The sequence below is a fragment of the Chenopodium album genome, chromosome 20, assembly GCF_948465745.1.
Source record: "Chenopodium album chromosome 20, dcCheAlbu1.1, whole genome shotgun sequence".
Taxonomy (NCBI): Eukaryota; Viridiplantae; Streptophyta; class Magnoliopsida; order Caryophyllales; family Amaranthaceae; genus Chenopodium; species Chenopodium album.
The window spans coordinates 40544111-40564477 of record NC_137853.1 but is presented as its reverse complement, the minus strand read 5'-3'; the positions used below and the strand labels follow the sequence as shown (position 1 = coordinate 40564477).

Below are 20367 nucleotides of genomic sequence, written 5' to 3'. Positions count from 1 at the left end.
TGTTGGCTAAAATTGTTTCTAAAATCAGATATTCTGATGTTTATTATCGTGTTAATCGATGATACATAAGAGTATAAGACTCTTTCAAAATTTAAAATAACAAGGTGGCTCTAATTAGGACGAAGTATAAATCAGATCATAAAGATACATTGTTTCTTAATAAATTAGATTAGAAAATGACGATGATTACGACATTACGTGAATCAAATCATAAATATACATTGTTTCTTAATAAATTAGATTAGAAAATGACAATGATTACGACATTACATGAATGAATGAGGTCACGATGCTTTTGTATATTATATATATTAAATGGTGCTTAATAATCAATAATGGGTCCATAGCTCAGTGGTAGAGCAATTGACTGCAGATCAATAGGTCACCGGTTCGAACCCGGTTGGGCCCTATAAAAATGTGTTTTTAGCTTTTTTTTTTTTTTTTTTAAAAAATTGTCCTCTAATAGAAATTGATTTGTATCTCATGTCACGAAATTTTTAACCGAAAACTTTGTTGAAGATTTGTATTTCTTCTACGGAATATACTTAATTAGTAAATTAATTACGACCTCATGTATAGGTCCGTTAAGAGTGCGTAATTGTAATCTTACTTTCAACAAACAAAGAAAGGGAAAAGAAGTGTGTTTTCTTGCCAATTAATTGTTGTTGACTAACATGGTCTCAAATTTGTAGCCTAATTAATTTGTTGTTCATAAAATACAAACTTCTATGCTAGATTTTTAGAGAACAGAAATTGCATTTCGTGATCTTTACTTCAGTTTCTACTAACCTCCTTATAAAGTTCGACCCTATTACTTAGTACTACGTACAGTATTAAATACGGAGTAATAAATACTGCCAATATTTTAATTGCGATTGTCATATATTTAATCAGTGCCTTTTTGGTGCAGCAGGCCACATGGTGTGGCCTACTGCCAAGTCAGCAAAAATAATGGGAGTTACTGGTATTGTCAAGGTTACTTGTATTTTTCAGGTGTTACTTGTATTTTTTTTCAGGAGTTACTTGTATGATTACTTATTTAGGGGTTACTTATAATTTTTTTTTTCAAGTGGATTACTTATTCAGGAGTTACTTGTTTTGTTTTTTTTTTCAGGAGTTACTAATTACTTATATTTTTTAAGGGTTACTTGTTTTTTTTTTAAGGGGTTACTTGTATGGATTATTTATTCAGGGGTTACTTGTTTTATTTTTTTTTCAGGAGTTACTGATTACTTGTATTTTTTAAGGGTTACTTGTTTTTTTTTTAAGGGGTTACTTGTATGGATTACTTATTCAGGGGTTACTTCACTTACTTGTATGAGTTAATTCAAGAGTTACTTGTATGATTAATTATTCAAGGGTAACTTATATGATTTACTAGCTTATTTAAGGCCGGGTTACTTGTATGCATGGGTTACTTGTATGAGTTACTTATTTAAGGTTATTTATTTAAGGTTACTTGTATGCATGGGTTACTTGTATGAGTTACTTATTTAAGGTTACTTGTATGAGTTACTTGTTCAAGGGTTGCTTGTACGTATGCTCTATACCAAACCAGTAACACCCTACAAGTAACCCCGACCAAAATTAGTAACACCCTACAAGTAACCCCTGACCAATACCAGTAACATCGTACAAGTAACTCTTGAAAAAAAAATTGTATTCTGGGTTACTTGTTTCAATTCTGGAGTTACTTGTATTGTGGGGTTACTTGTATGGAACACTTGAATGGGTTGAGTAACCCCAGATCAAAATCTCGTACCAAAACAATAACACCCTACAAGTAACCCCTGACCAAAACTAGTAACACGTATACAAGTAACCCCATAATACAAGTAATACCTACAAGTAACCCCTGACCAAAACCAGTAACACCCATACAAGTAACCCCAGAATATAGGTAACACCTACAAGTAACCCCTGACAAAACCAGTAACACCCATACAAGTAACCCCAGAAACAAGTAACACCTATAGTAACACCATACAAGTAACCCCTGTCGCACCATGTGGCCAGCCGCATACAAAAATTTGTGATATTTAATATTGATGGATGTTAACTAGTTTAGTTGAAACTACTCTGTAAGTAGTGAGGGGAGTACTCAAATTATGACATTAAATGTCAATATGTCATACACAAGTATATCATTTGTCTTTTATGATTCTCTTAACAATAAAGATTGGCTAGAGAATATATTGCCATTTGGCGTAACAAAAACTGTTGATATATAATATACGGATATACCCGTTACACTTTAGATCGATCTAATAGTATGAATTTATGGCTTGTCACATTTATTGACAAGGGATCAAGCCATATGCTATATAGTTGCCTGTCTCCAAGACAAAAGCCAGAGTCAAAGATTTATGAAGAGAAAAGGTCCAAGTTAATAACACATGAGTTGCACATAATAATTATTTCGTCATCTTTAACCAAGGAAAATGGCAGGAAGTATTCATGCATTAAAATACTCTAAATTTTAATAAGTACATCACAACAAAAATTAGCACCATATTCATATTATTAATAGATTTTGTGTCATCATCTACAAGATTATAAAGAATAAAGAATATAAGGTCAATATTTCTTGTTAACAACGGTCTAGAACTTTCATGACGTGTTCAAACATATATTCAATTCAATACAATCAAATCTCGTCATTTACTCACATGGCACACATGAGAAACTGAATTTTAGAAAGATTTTTCATAAATTGAATAGATATCAACACCATAAGAAATAAACTCACGACATATACTTAGAAAAATATATATAGATTGATTTCATGACACAACAATGCGTAAAGTTTAATGAATTGAAACTATAAGTATAACAAATTTCAACCTAGCAACATCTATCAACTAATTTGAAAACACATGTATTATGCATCCTTCTCATCGATCAACGACGACATCAAGTAGGATTCATATTAGTTTCATAAGGTGTCATATAAATTAGATAAAATCTCGAAAAGATAAATTAACAATAATAATGATAATAAAACTTTGTCACATACAAGATCAAAGATGCATGCACACCTACTTAGAAAAATCTAATCACAAACAACAAAAGAAAACAAGAAATGTTCGTTCAAATATAAAAGATTTGAACAACAAACATGAGTGGCCGCTTAAGCTGTATTAATTAAGGTTTAATTTTTTGTATGATTATAGATTTTTTTTTTTTTTTTTTTTTTTTTTTTTTTTTTTTTTTTTTGAGGGGATAAATATTAATGTAATGCTAATAAGGAATCTTATAATCTTGATAAATTAAATAATGAAGGCTTTTTATGTGCAATAATTGGTCCAAAAACATTTGCATTAGGTTAAGGAAACATCAATGCTTGACAGTACAACTTACAGAACAATTATGTTTATGTGAGTACATATATCAAATTTTGCTTTTAAATTATCCCAATTAATCTTTTATTAACTTAACACGTGCCACACGCATGGCTCAAAGTAGATACATCGATTAAAAAAACAAAAACATAAATTAATTAAAGAATGAACAAAAAAAGTAGATACATGGATCAACATCTCACGTATGTAAAAAGGCCAGAAACATTGTATACATACAAGAAAGTTCATGTGAAACTAATCTACAAACAAGTTACAAAGTATGTCTTAATTTTTAAGAGTTCCATTTTTTGGACAAAAAGCAAATACCAAGTATACAATAGTAGGGGAAAAAAAAATACTTTTGGCCCAAAAAGGTGCAAATTCTACTTTGGATAACAATGCTACACGCATAAAATGAAGAAAATTGTGTATTTAACTCACTAATTACGGTGAGTTGCACACTAAAATGTTACGGATATTTCATTTCTCACCTTAATTTATATTTTTTTTAGATGGGAATGAATCATAAGGACGATACAAATTATATAGGGGTAGGAGAATTTGATCCTGTAACTTATCATACACAGACCATAAATCTTAATTACAAACCAATGATATCTCATGTTACCTTAGAATTAATTTGATCTTCTCTTTGTTGGTGCAAATCTTTGGTTGATTGATAATTAATTAGTCAGATTAATCTATTGGGTTGCATTACTAGCCTTTGGGCGGAAATATTCCAAAGGCCCAAATAATTTGCTTGTTTTAGAGGCCCACCGCACTAACAGGCCTGATTTTGGACTGATTAATTTATTTTAACAGTGTTTGGGCTGATTGACCTTCGTTCATGGGATGAATAACTAGTTTCAATATTGATTTCCTAAGAGTTAATTGAGTTTATATTTTGTTCTTTTCACCTTATTAAAAATTGAATAGAGCTTATTTTACTGATTATTATAATGTAAGGTAAAGTGTACAAGATCTTAATCTGTTAGTAATTACACACATTTTATAGGAAATTTTGAGATTTCGGGGCCCAATGGCAAAAGGTGTTGGGAACATAAGGGATATATCTCAGGGTCATATAATATTGTTTGAAAACATATTTGATCATTATATGTTGTCATAAACGTACGTAGTAGGCTTGAGTTTACAAAATTATTGCAAGTTGTGAACGGGTAAAATGACCTTTTAAGGGCATATTGGATGGTTCCACCAACCCAATTGGACACCCGGAGGATATTAGAGACCATGGTTTACATCTCGGCAATTTTTATTTCCGGGCGAAAAAAGGCAAAAAAATTACAAAATTAAAAGCTATCCACGTTTTTTGAGGAAATTTTGAGGTTCTGGGGCCCAGTGGCGAAAAGCCTTGAGACCCTAAGGGATACATCTTGGAGTCTTATAATGCCATTTGAAACCATATATGATCATTATATGTTGTCATAAACGTCCGTGGTAGGCTTGAGTTTACGAAATCGGTGCAAGTTGCGAACGGGTAAAATAACCGTTTCAGGACATATTGGATGGTTCCATCGACCCAATTGGACTCCCGGAGGATATTAGAAACCATGGTAAAAATTTCGGCAATTTATATTTTCGGGCGAAAAAAGATAAAAAAAGTACAAAATTGAAGGCTATAATCCATGCTTTATGAGGAAATTTTGAGGTTTCGGGGCCCAGTGGCGTAAAGCCTTGAGACCCTAAGGGATATATCTCGGGGTCATATAATACCGTTTGAAACCATATATGATCATTATATATTGTCATACACGTACGTGTTAGACTTGAGTTTACGAAATCACTACAAGTTGTGAACGGGTAAAATGACCGTTTTAGGGCATATTGGACGGTTCTACCTACCTAATTTGACTCCCAGGGGATATTAGGACCATGTTAAACATCTCGACAATTTTTATTTCCAGGCGAATAAAGGTAAAAAAATTACAAAATTGAAAGCATCCACGCTTTTGAGGAAATTTTTAGGTTTTGGGGCCTGGTGGCGAAAAGAGTTGAGACCCTAAGGGATTTAATTTGGGGTCTTTTAATGGCATTTGAAACCATATATGATCATTATATATTGTCATAAACGTTCGTGGTAGGCTTGAGATAAAGAAATTAGTGCAAGTTGCGAACCAGTAAAATGATTGTTTAAGGGCATATTGGATGGATGGTTCCATCGACCCAATTAGACTCCCGGAGGGTATTAGGGACTATGGTAAACATCTCGTCAATTTTTATTTCGGGGCGAAAAAAGGTCAAAAATTTACAATATTGAAGACTATAATCCACGCTTTTTGAGGAAATTTTGAGGTTTCGGGGCCTAGTGGCGAAAAGCCTTGAGACCCTAAGGGATACATCTCGGATCATATAATGTCGTTTGAAACCATAAATGATCATTATATGTTGTCATAAGCGTACGTAGTAGGCTTGAGTTTACGAAATCAATGTAAGTTGTGATCGGGTAAAATGTCCGTTTAAAGGCATATTGGATGGTTCCACCGAACCAATTGGACTCCTGGAGGGTATTAGGGACCATGGTAAACATCTCGGTAATTCTAATTTCGGATGAAAAAAGGTCAAAAAATTACAAAATTGAAGGCTGTAACCTACGCTTTTTGAGGAAATTTTTGAGGTTTTGGGGCCCGGTGGGGGAAAGGTGGCAAAATTGAAGGCTATAACCCACCACATTGTTTGAGTACAGACTGGTTTCAAATCTTTGTCGGTTAAGGTCGTACTCGGGTTCAATTCGAGCCAAAACTCAGATCGGATTCCATTTCAGGTTCGGGTTGTGTGTGAGTCAGGTTTGACTGTTTGAGTGGCCTGGGTTATAGATGGTACATTCGGGTTAAGTTGGGTTTTGGTTCAAGTTCAATTTTAATAAATATCGATATGCTCAAGTTGAATCTATATAATTACGCCTTCCATAATATGATCAGCATTATCAAGATTTTATTAATTAAACCTATATATGAGTAATAGAGAACAAAAGACATACAAGCTAAATTGGATTGTGGGTTTACAGATTTGTACCAGTATATAAGTTGAACAAAAGGCATATAAATTTTTTTAAACCTTCCATGACTCGGGTACAGATTCTAATTGGGTCGGGTACTAGTTCGGGTTCAGATTGTTGTTGGGTCGGATTAGATCGGTTGACGGTTACTCTTAGGTCGAGTGTAGGTTCGGGTTCAGGTCAAAAAGTATTGGATCAAATCGGTTGTTGGTTAACATCAGGTTAGGTTCAGGTCGGATTACATGTCACTAGTTTCACCCCATTGTCTGGGCACAAGTTTAATTCAGATCATTGTCGATTCAGGTCGGGTTCTCGGGTCGGGTCAGTTTTTGACATCTCTATCTGTTACCCTGTGTATTCATTACAAAGTGTTTCTTAGGTTATTCATGGTTCTTTTAGACTATCACTTTGAATTTCTACCCTACGTGTAAGGATTAATTTAATTTTGTTGGAGGTAGTATCTTTGCAAATTATATTAAATGTAGGTATGATACACTATAGTGCAAAAGTAAAAAATATAGCAAATAAAAACAACTAGAAAGTATTATCTTATGTAGTTCATTCTATGATAAAAATATGTTAAATTAGTGTACTCTAATTTAATTAATGTTTGCAGCAGTTTCATATAACATGACAATTTTTGGACGAGCAATATTATTGAGCATAGTATATCATATTATCCTATACGAAAGATCTTGGCCTAAAGGAGCAGCTAAATGCATGGGGAAGTTCCCATGTGCCATGCATGTGCAGTTTTACATGATTGGAGTTGGACAAGCACCTGCATGCTTGCCTGTCGTACGTTGCAACATGTTTTGTTGCGTAATTGGTGAGGTGATTGGGAGAAAATTATGGTGAATGGGTAATTTCCATTATACATTTGGGTGTACGTACATCATCAATTGTCTATACATGTATAATTATATATCATGTTCATATACTGTCATAATATATATGCTATGAGTACCTCTGTTTACCATTGTTCGCCTAATGAAGGACCTGAAAATACGATATTAATAATTAAATAGTTTGATAAGTATGTTAATTTATTTATTTTTTCATTTTCTTATGTAACGATACATATTGTTTGCTTTTAAAAAAAAAAAAAAAAAACTCAGTATCATACACTTTTTTTTTTTTTTTTTTTTTTTTTGGCAGTAGTTTATACTTGTACTTCGTACTAAAGTGTATCTTAAATTATACAAATATATACCTACAGTAGAATACGTCCTTTTTGAAGTGAAAATTATTGTCTAGTTAATCATGTTTATGCTACGTCATTTTAAATGAAATAATTATTCAAAGTATATCAAGTGGTATCAAGGAATATGCAACTTTGTCAAATGTGGTTATCCTTAGACTATAAATACTACTCCCTCCGTCCCCTTTTGATAGTCCCTTATGGGCATTTTTTACGGGAATTAATAAACACAAATAAGAATAGTAAAAGTTCATTGAAAAAGTAAATTGACATTGGGTATACAAAAAAGTAGAGAGAGAAAGTAATAAAAGTATATAGGAAAACAAAATTTACATGGGAAAGCTAAATTTGCACAGATATTATTGCAAATTGGAGAGAATTTTGGTAAAAAATTAATATTAATGGTTGTTGGAAAAAGCAAATGGGGTGAATATTTTGGGACTAAAATTTGCTCATCAGAGACTATTAAAAGGGGACGGAGGGAGTACAAAATAAGCCATTATATATGGTTAATTAGATCTTTTATTATCTTGACCTAGGACTAACTCCTTTCACACATACATTATACATTATACTTCCTCTGATTTTTTTTTAGTTGACACCGTTTGACTTTTACACTATTCACAAACTATACTTTGACTCGCTTTTGTGATTTATACCTATAATAAAATATAATCATGTAAGATCTTGTATGAATCGTCTATATGTATATTTTATTAATATTCACTTTTTTATAATTTTAGCTATTAAGCGTTAAAAACATGCGTTATCAAGTGTGATAATAGAAAGGTGTCAACTAAAAAAAAACAGAGGAAGTACAAATATTTATAACTATTACAAAGACGAATATTATTACAACGTCTCAATAATGAATAGCTAAATCAAACATAGACCTACAAAACTGAATAGCGCTTATCAATTGTTATTTTCTTGCTATGTAAAATGCGGAATCTAACCACATGATAGTCCAATTCATTTATGTACTTTTTAATTTTTTTTTTTTTTTTTTTTTTTTTTTTTTTTTTTTTTTTTTGAGAGAATGTACTTTTTAATAAATAGTCCCAAGTTTGTCTTTGAGACAACTTTAATACAACCCAGCCACTAATTTGACCGAGCAATTAAGACTTAAGAGAGTACTTAAGAAATTGTCAACATTATTATTTCGCCACGTCTATCTTTAAGTAGTCCTTGATTACAAAATTATACTGTAATTAGTAATATAAAAACCTCTTTATTTTTCATACAAATTTGGTCAACTTCAAACCGACTAATTAAGTATTTTAGTCGTCGATGTTGAATCTCAGTGATGAAATATTTGCCAGGTTCTAAAATGATATAAAATTTAGTATAAATCCATGCATTTTCCTTTAAAAATGTTAGTACAAATCCGAATTCTCTTTGATTTAGATTTAAGTGTTAATAATATTATAATAGAAGTTCTATATATATAGCATAGGTTTCCTACTCTTTCAATATCATTACATCCAAACATTCAATCTTATACATCATCATTCAACACAAAGCTTGATTATCTGCTATCTTCTACGGAGTACTACATAACTAGCTACTTTGGTAAGCTCTCTCTTCTTTTTGTTGTTAGTTAACTAAAAATGTGGTTATCAATAAAATATTTATATAATTTCTCACATGAAATAGTTTGTACATGATCGAAACCATAATATTATGCTCATCTAAATTTAGTTGTCATGTTGATAGTGTAATTTAAACGAACAATAATAATGTGACAACTTAGCTAAACTCCAAATGAGAGAAATCGCTAAGAGTTTATATTGTATTTAAATATGTCAGTATTCTTAGTTGTTTGATATCTATGTTTTTTCTTATCTATCTAAGAAGGTTGAAGGTTGAGAATAAGAATATATACCAACATTCGAAAAATTACAAATTACAATGGATCAATTAGATCAAGAGGCAAACAACAATTCTCCAAGTGATGATGGCAACACCTCATTCTTTAAGACGTTATTCAATGGCCTCAATGCAATTATAGGTAATTTAGCTAACTCTCTCATACAATTTATCATCATACAACAACATGGTTTATTTTTACATACTCCAAATTAATTTTGTCTTATTTCCTAAGGCCGGAGCTATGTTCCGTTGAAACTAACCCATTATATATAATCCCACTTTTGAATGTCCCATATTATTAAAAGAGGAGATCGAGATGGTACCACCTTATAAGATAGAGGATTATTTAGTTCTACTATCACTAATTGATTTTAATATGGAACCTCTCGAGCATTGTATTGTTTGTGGACCAAACTTTTTGCATTGTAATTCCTTTATCCTATGCTACTAAACCTCGTTCTTACGAAGAGTTCATTCATTTTATAATGTAGGAGTGGGACTTTTGTCAATGCCATATGCCCTAGCATCAGGAGGATGGTTGAGCTTAATCTTGCTACTCGCAATCTCCGGTGCTGCAGGCTATGCAGGCCTACTAACAAAACGATGCATGGACGCAAATCCTAAAATCAAAACATACGCTGAAATTGGAGAGGCTGCATTTGGAAAACTCGGAAAAACAATTGTATCAATTGTTCTATATGTAGACCTTTATTTAGTCCTAACAGGTTACTTAATCTTAGAAGGAGATAATCTACACAATCTTTTCCCTAATATGAACATTCATATGAAAGGGATTAATATTGGTGGAAAACAAAGTTTTGTTATAATAATCGCGGTAGCTCTCCTTCCTACGGTCTGGCTAGACAATCTAAGCATTCTTGCTTACATTTCTGCTACCGGTGTTGTTTCTGCTCTTTTGATTCTTGGATCAGTCTTATCAGTTGGAATTTTCGATGGTGTCGGGTTTTACAACAAAGGTGAACTCCTAAATTGGAAAGGCATTCCAATGGCTATGAGCTTGTACATGTTCTCTTATAGTGCTAATCCTGTCTTTCCAACCCTATACTCTTCCATGAAAAAGAAACACCATTTCTCTAAGGTACATGTTCCTATAACCCTATGTTATTTTATTTTAACCTTTTTTTAATTTCTTAATTTTTTGTTATTAAGAAATTAATGGTTAGGCATACAAATAATACTCCACTTTGACAATTTTTTAGTGATTTTTATTTCACACAAAAAAAACAAATATAATCATGTAATATGAGATCATGTTACATGTGCCACAACATATAATTAATCTCATAATTAAATTGTATATTATGGGATAAAAAATTAATGTACTTTTTTTAATACAAAAATTAATGGTTGAAGACATGTACGTAATTGAAAGCAAGAAATAATTCAAAACGTTGCAACAAATAAAAATTGGAGGAAGTACTAATCTTTATACAATTCAAGATGCAAATAATTAAATTTTGTATAAATGTGCTAATCATGTTGTTTAACATTTTGTGTAAGGTCTTAATCATTGGATTCGCATGTGCTACTATATGTTACACTTCAATGGCAATACTTGGTTATCTAATGTTTGGTTCAGCATTACAATCCCAAGTAACATTGAACCTTCCAACACATACAATAAGTTCAAAAATCGCGATATATACAGCATGGATAAGTCCGTTATCAAAATATGCATTGATGATGGAGCCTGTTGCAGCTACTACTGAGAGCTGGTTTCCAAAATATCAAAAAAACAAGGGGTTCAAAATTTTATTGAGAACTATTTTGGTTGCTACGCAAGTTGTCGTAGCTGTTACCATTCCTTTCTTTGGAAGTCTTATGTCACTAGTTGGAGCCTTACTAAGCGCGACAGCTTCAATCACAATTCCATGCTTATGCTACTTGAAGATTTCAAAAAATAGTGGGAGATCGATCGAGCACATGTTCATCATGCTACTTATACTTCTAAGTTTAGTGATTGTAGCACTTGGTACTTATACATCGTTGCGGAGTATAATTAAGGAAGCCATTAAACATCATAGTTATCACTAGGTTTTAGTATTCTAGGAAATATATAGGCAATGTTTGGTTTCATTGAAGTTTCATCGATCATAGCATGCATCATGATACTTTATACTTGTAAATTTGTAATTTAATTAGTCACAATGAAAGTAAATTTATATACAGCACTAAGGGCTACATATATCATTACCCTTGAATCTATCAGGAAATGAAATTTGGAAAGGTTGAAAGAGATAGTTGAATTTTTAGAAATAAATTAAGCGGATTTATCTAGGCAAAAACTGAATATACGAAACGAATTTCAAGGCTAAATTTTAGAAATAAATTTGTTTACACAGTTATTATCATATCCTTAGCTTGCTACGTAAATCTAGCAACACAGCTAGCATTAAATTACAAGCACAATGTGGCACTTCTGCTAACCACACTCTCATCTCAACATAATCTTCTACTACCTCTAGCTAAGATATGAGCGACACAATTGCCATCTCAACCAACTCGCAATTATTATCTTGGCAACTAGTACGACATACTACTATTACTCACAGTTGTCTAATATTTTTTTAAGTATTTTCAATCACACACTTGAAATAGATATTGGCTTGTACTGTACTGTGCGTGGCTATAAAATAAGGCCCTAAACTCTTTTTTTAGGACACAATAAATCAAATAAAAATCCAAGTTTGGTTGAAATAATCAATTGAATATGAATAACAAGTTGTGTGCTTGTTTGATTCTCCTTGCCTTTGTGGTAGTGGGTGAATCAGCTCCCCTCTCAAACATCATGGAGTTTGATGAGCTTGCAGAACTACTCATTGAAGGTAGTGGTAGTGGCCGCGACACAGTTGATGGTGATGGCAATCGCCTCAGTGGCGCTGTTTGCAAAAAATTCTGCAAAGACGAAGGTCAATCTTGTGGGTTTTCGTCTAACAAGCTGGACGTGTGTTGCTCGGACTTAAAATGCTCGTACGGTACTTGCAAAAAATTCTGCAAAGCCGAGGGTCAATCTTGTGGGTTTTCGTCTAACAAGCTGGACGTGTGTTGCTCGGACTTAAAATGCTCGTATGGTACTTGCAAAAAGTTCTGCAAAGCCGAGGGTCAATCTTGTGGGTTTTCGTCTAACAAGCTGGACGTGTGTTGCTCAGACTTAAAATGCTCGTACGGTACTTGCAAAAAAATCTGCAAAGACGAAGGTGAATCTTGTGGGTTTTCGTCTAACAAGCTGGACGTGTGTTGCTCGGACTTAAAATGTAAAGGGTGAGCTAAAATGTATGAACAATCTGTTGCAAGACTAGACGTACTCAAGGTGAGACAAGCTAGTAAATTGCGATGGGTAATGTTCAACAAAATCATTTTATCTCACTACATATCTATATGCATGTATTGTTGTGAACATATATGTAATGTTCATGACTTCTAGTGTGTCTATGTGTATGCATTGTATTGTTGTGAACATATATGTAATGTTCATGACTTATAGTGTTTCTATGTGTATGCATTATTGTATTGTTGCTATATGGCCAATATGATATGGGACGTACATGATTTCTAAATAAAATAAAATCTATTGTTGTGTACGTGAGTGTTTTTACTGAAAATTCTACTATGTCATTCTTAGACGAAAACCCACGTACACAACTAAGGAAGCCATTAAACATCATCGTCATCACTAGGTTTTAGTATTTATCTTAGGAAAAATATAGACAATGTTTGGTTACATTATTGAAGGTACATCATAGCATCAAGATATTTTATACTTATAATTTATTTAGTGACTAGTAATTTGAATTAAATTGTTGGACAATAAACTTGAATAATGATAATTACTCTTAGCAAAATTTAAAGAGGCTTTATTTGTTAAATACGGGTCTAGGCCGCATCTGTCACGGGAGAGTGCAATTCTACCACTTTACAAGACCAAGGAGGTTCCACATCAAAATCATATGGCAACGAGGGGAGTAGCCCCTTGGTATCATATAGTGGTGGTAATTCTTGAGTTCTTTCAATGTGGGATTTCATTACCACTACATACACTCCCCTTTTAGTGTTTTAGTGTGGACCAAGAGAATAATCACATGTGGGTTGTTCATGGGCTCAACATTATTTATATCTCTATCGACTTATTAACCAACTCTAAACTTATTTTCTCAAAATCAGTGAATAGGGCCTTAGAATTAAATTAAGGGTAATGCTATATGTAGCCCTAAGGGCTATAGATAAACATTAAATGCATTATTGAAAATTGTATAAAAATTAGGAATTCATGACAAAAACACGTGTAAATCAGTGTAATTAGTGTGTTTATTTTTATGTTATCTTAACTTTTTACGATTTTCAACTGTAAATTTAATGCTTATATGTAGCCCTAAGGGCTATGTATAGCATTTTCTAGAGACAAATATAACAAGATGCCACACATCAATGATTTATTATTACTTCCTTACTACTCTTATATTCCTTTCTTTTTTTATAAACTATTAACTCCATATATTCACTACTCTCTCCGTCCCTAAATTACATTCCTCTTTCTAGCATTTATTTCTCACATAATAGAGAGAAAGATGAATGTAATTTAGGGACGGAGGGAGTATCTTTTATTGACAAAATTTAAATACCTCAACCCCACTTATATTAAATTTTATTGAAGTCAGTTAACTTACCTAAAGCTATGTTCCAATCAAGTGTAACAAATTAGAGAAAAGGGTAATGTTATATGTAGCCCCACATTTAATACACTCTTGAAAATGGTATAAAATTAGGAATTTATGATAAAAACACGCATAAATCAGTATAATTAGTGTTTATATTTTCATGATTTCCTAACTTTACACAATTTTCTAGTGCGTTTTTAATGCTTATATGTAGCCCTAAGGGGTATATATAACATTTTCTTAGAAAAAATGGAGGGATCGAGATTGACCTATTATATATGTGGGCACCCGCATGGACGCATCCACACAATTATACATAATTAAAGAAGTTAATAATTGAATAAAACTGTAGAAGTATTAAATCATTGTCTAGCTTAATACCAATTGGATGTTGGTGTAGTGGTGATTGGGATTACATTTGGTAGGGAGGACTCGTGTTCGATCTCTCGCAACAACAATTTGGAGGGGACTAGAACCTAACCATCCAGAACTGATCCCCGAATCTGGCTTAATGCATGACTATGTAATTTTTTTTCAAAAAAAAAAAATTTAGCCCTCGGCTTTCCCCTTTTACCACACAATAAATTTAATACACTTACATATATATCCAAATCAATTCAATATGGAGAAGAAGTTATGTGCTAGTTCAATTCTCCTTGTCATTGCCTTTGAGATGGTGGATGAATCATCACCACTTCCTGTTTCAGACATCGTGGAGCTTGAGCTTGAAAAAATACTCGAAGGTGGTAGCCGAGGCGCAGTTGATGATGGAGAGTTATGGACTTCCATTGATGTTAGATATAAATAAATAAATTGATAATATGCATAATGGCGTTGAAAATTGAAGAGAATTTTCATTAATTAAAAACAAAATTAAAGAGTTTTAAAATTACTTTCATCTTCAAAATTAAAGAATTTATTATTAGGAAATGAAATTTGGAAAGGTTAAAAGAGATAATCTAATTTTTAGAAATAAATTTGAAATGGTTGGCCAACCACGGAGAATTAGTTTCTTTCAATAATAATGCACCGACGGAGCTTAATCGTATTTTAGAAGAGGATATTCGAGGTGTAGCTTTGCTGCATCTTATGAGGTAGGTAGTTTGTTTTTCTTTCCTTTGGATGTATGTATCTTCTTATGGATAATAAAAAATCTAGGCAAAAACTGAATATAGAAAGCGAAAATCAAGATTATTTACAATCTTGGGGCTGGGCGGTTGCCCCACCCCAACAACACAGCATTAATTACAAGCACAATGTATGTGCAGGCACTTGGATCTGCTAACCACACTCTCATCTCAACATAATCTCTGCTACCTCGATCTAGCTAAGATATGAGCGCACAATAATTGCCATCTCAACCAACTCGCAATTATTATCTTGGCAACTAGTACTACTATATTACTCACGTTTTTATTTGTACGTGTATCTATTCCTTTAATATATGTGTCTCTAATATTTCAAGTATTTTCAATCACTCACTTGTAGATAGATATTGGCTTGTGCAATGCAGGGTCGTCTCAACCATTTTAGAGAGGCCCTGTTCTAATTTTAAAATGGCCCCTATAATAGTAATATTTACTACATATATATTATTTTTTGGCAAAGTCAGACCACTTTAATTTTTTTTTTTGTAAAGGGAGACCAAACCCCACTTTCAGGCCATTGACCACCGGATTCCGACGTTGATTCCCACGTGACTTGCACGTTCCCCCATATTCTTCTAATTACACCTTTTTTCCCTCCAATTTTCGCACATAAAACCCGACCCCTCTTACTCACAAATTCATTCGTTCTCTCTCTCATGGGAAAAGGGGTTTTATGTGCAAAAATTGGAGGGAAGGGGTGTAATTAGAAGAATATGGTAGCACGTGCAAGTCACGTGAGAGTCAACGCCGAAATCCGGTGGTCAATGGCCTGAAAGTGGGGGTTGGTCTCCCTTTACAATTTTCTTTTTTAAAGTGGCCTGGTCTGACTTTGCCAAAAAAAATTTTATAAGGTTGTCCTAGACAAAAAAAGTTTTATAAAAGGTTGTCCCTGACAAATTTTCCTTATTTTTTTTATGAGAATATTTATATATTATTAAAAAATTATGCACCAAATAAAAATTCAAATACTTAATTAAATCACTTTGTTTATACAAAGTTCCATTTTAAATATCATTTATATTTTAATAATACTCTTATATTTTAATTATACTCTCATATTCCATTAAAAAAAAAGCACCATATAAAAACTCGTATAATTCTTGTCCTAGTACTATATCCAATTTGTAAGCTTATGCGGTTATGCCTAATCAGATCCAACAGAGTAGTTTATGTAAAGGATAATGATATCATCAATATCAATATCCCTTGATTTATATAATTAGTTGATTGTCAAAGATTTCCCTTAATATTAGCTAATGTACCTAATCATATTGTATCTAGTCATAGTTTGGTATGTTCAATGCTTTAATCTTATACTATATATACTCTTGTATATTCATCAATATAATTAAGCTTTCCAACATTCTCTTTCTCATAACTCTATCATGGTATCATGAGCTTTTGATCCATCATTTCTTGCTTCCGCTACTATCATGGTTACACCATCAAAACCCCTTAGTCGATGTTGACGAATTATGGTGACCATATCAAAATTCTTTTCGGAAAGCTTCAAACGAACCCAATAATCTTTTTTCCTCCAAAACCCATATGGACTATGGGAAAACAATTATTCCTCTCCAACACTCCGTATTATCATATACCAAGAGATGCTAAGCAAACATCATTTTATTTTCTTCTCTGAACCCCTTTATCGAGCTAGCAACAACCCCTTTATTTTTGGCACCATGTATTTTATATACCAAGAGATGTCAGTTATAATTTTTTTTTTCTCCAAACATCTTACGGAGAAACAATCTTGTTTTTTGGCACCCCGTAGTTAATCTACCAAGTGTTGCTAACCATTAAATTTTCTTTCTCCAAAACCACAATGGAGAAACATATAATTCCCTTCTAAAACAACACCATGAAATTTTTCTATCTCACCTTCAATGGTGGTGAACTGGTGAAGGAACCTCTATATCCTTTTCATTTTACCAAAAAAAAAAAAAAAAAAAAAAAAAAAAAAAATTCCCAATACAAAACCCTCTCCAAACCATCTCGGAGAATTACAACGCAACCTTTTTCACATACACTCCAATTCCTACATTGAACAAGTGTTTGTGATATTATATTCAAAAATCGGCCTCTTGTTCCGGACGTCCATCTTGCGGGGGCGTGTAAAGGATAATGATATCATCAATATCAATATCCCTTGATTTATATAATTAGTTGATTGTCAAAGATTTCCCTTAATATTAGCTAATGTACCTAGTCATATTGTATCTAGTCATAGTTTGGTATGTTCAATGCTTTAATCTTGTACTATATATACTCTTGTATATTCATCAATATAATTAAGCTTTCCAACATTCTCTTTCTCATAACTCTATCAGTTTATAACTTTAAAAAAAATAAAAATAAAAACTAGCCCATTATTAAAAAAAATGGAAAAAAAAAAAGAAAAAGAAAAAATATTGATGAAAAAAATCAAAAGCTTTGTCGGAATTTATTGTTCACAGTCATCACCTTCTTCCTCCCAAAACACACAAAATACCCAAAATGAAATGGAAGTTGGAAGAAAAAGGGGTTCAAAATTGTACTAAGAAGTAAGAACTATCTTGGTTGTTTTGCAAGTGATGATCATAGCGATAGCGGTTACATTTTCGGAAGTCTCATCATGTCTCTGGTTGGCACCTTAATTGGTGCGACAGCTTCGATCACAATTCCATGTGTATGCTACCTTAAGATTTCGAGTAATAACCGGAGATTGAATGAGCTGGTGTTCATAGTCAAAGATGTTCAATTTATTGGAGATCGCGCATATATTAAGTTAGTCAAACTTTTAGGAATGGAGTGAGTATTTTTTTTTAAGAAAAATTGAGTCAAATCTAATTAACAACGTTCGACGTAGGCACATACGTACTCTGTTTGTTTTTTGTAAGTAGCATTGTTACATTGTTGCCCCACCCCAATAACACATTATTACAAGCACAATAATGTATGTGGCACTTCTGCTAACCACACTCTCATCTCAACATAATATCTACGTCCTATCTCTCTAGCTGGACAATTGACATCTATCTCTACAAACTTGCGAAAAAGGAAATTACTCACGTTTTTATTTGTGTGTCTAATATATCTAATATATGTGTGTCTAATTTTATAAGCATTTTCAACCACATACTTGTAAATAGATTAGACACGGTTATTGGGTTGTGCATGGCTATAAAATTAGGCCCTAAACTCTTTTACGACACAATAACCAAACACAATAAATCAAACATTGAAATCAATAATAATTCAATATGAATAACAATAAGTTGTGTGCATGTTTAATAATTCTCCTTGCCTTTGTGATGGTGGGTGAATCAGTTCCCCTCTCAAACATCATGGAGTTTGATGAGCTTGCAAAAGCACTCATTGAAGGTGGTGGTAGTGGCCACGACATGGTTGATGATGTTGGCAATCCCCTCAGTGGCTTTGTTTGCAGAAAATTTTGCAGAGACCTTGGTCAATCTTGTGGGTTTCAAAAAGGGGTCTGTTGCTCGGACTCATCCTGCGTTGGTGGTGCTTGCAAAAGATTGTGCAAAGCCTTAGGTGAATCTTGTGGGTTTCAAAAAGGGATCTGTTGCTCGGACTCAAGCTGCGTTGGTGGTACTTGCAAAAGATTGTGCAAAGCCTTAGGTGAAGATTGTGGGTTTCGCAAAGGGATCTGTTGCTCGGACTCAAGCTGCGTTGGTGGTACTTGCAAAAGATTGTGCAAAGACGAAGGTCAAGCTTGTGGGTTTCAAAAAGGGATCTGTTGCTCAGGCACTAGATGTGATGGGACCGATGGGTAATATTATATGTATGTTCAACAAAACCTTTTATCTCACTACATATCTATATATATGCATGTATTGTTGTGAACATTTGTTCATAACTTCTAGTGTGTCTATGTGTATGCGTTGTATTGTTGTGAACATATATGTAATGTTCACGACTTCTAAATAAATTAGTGTTTCTATGTCTATGCATGTATTGTATTGTTGCTTTGCATCAAAATAAATCATTGTATTGTTGCTATATGGCCAGTATATATATTGGTCCGTACATGATTTCTAAATAAAATAAAATATATTATATCGTTGTGTAAATCTCTAAGTGGGTGTTTTACTATTATCAGATGTGTTAATTTATTATGGTTAATGAACATCTCTCATGAACTCTATTGTTGACCTCAATTTCCATAATTACTACTTCTCCAGTTCTCCGTAACTTCCAAAAACCGATTGACTACATTAATAACTTGCCGCAACTGGCCTGGGCGTTGGTTGCCATATGTTCTGCTCACTCGTTTTTATTATTACAAGTTGCGAGCCTGTGAGACATACGCAAATATAATATGCGTGTGCAATATAAGAAATTTATTTATATGTATGGCTCGATTGTTCTTTTTTTTTTTTTTCTGATATATTATGTATCTTATATTATACAAATAAATCTTCTCAAAAAAAAAAATATTATAATCATAAAAAAATATTACAGGTTAAGAGTAAAAAAAATATATAAATAAAGGATGATAGTTTTTTTTTATTAAATAAAATGGTAGTAATTTTTTTAAAATAATGGTAGTAGTTTTTTCTTAAAGAAAAATAAAAGGGGTATTTTCGAAAAGTAAAATTTATCAAAAACCCCTTTCACTTTATATAGTGATTATTATTATTATAATTATTGTTATTATTATTATTATTATTATTGTGATTATATTTATTATTATTATTATTATTATTATTATTATTATTATTATTATTAACATCTCGTTAATTTTTAATTTCGGGAGAAAAAAGGTCAAAAAATTACAAAATTGAAGGCTACAATCCATGCTTTTTGAGGAAATTTTGAGGTTTCGAAGCCCGATGGCGAAAAACCTTGAGGCCCTAAGGGATACATCTCCAAGTCATATAATCCCGTTTAAAACCATATATGATCATTATTTGTTGTCAAAAACGTCTGTGGTAGGCTTGAATTTACAAAATCACTGTAAGTTATGAACGGGTAAAATGACTGTTTAAGGGCATATTGGATGGTTCCACCGACCCAATTGGACTCCCGGATGGTATTAGGGACCATGGTAAACATCTCGACAATTTTTTTCCCAGCGACATAAGGTCAAAAAATTACAAAATTGAAG

General features: G+C 32.7%; 1 non-coding gene and 1 pseudogene across 1 annotated transcript; both read left to right on the top strand.

Annotated features, from left to right (window-relative positions):
* The first annotated feature begins 337 nt into the window (after positions 1–337).
* TRNAC-GCA (transfer RNA cysteine (anticodon GCA)) lies at positions 338–409 on the top strand. The gene has a single exon. It is a non-coding gene; the product is annotated as a tRNA-Cys (tRNA).
* A 9060-nt stretch (positions 410–9469) lies between these two features.
* Positions 9470–11485, top strand: LOC145597243 (amino acid transporter AVT1I pseudogene; annotated as a pseudogene).
* Positions 11486–20367: the final 8882 nt, after the last annotated feature.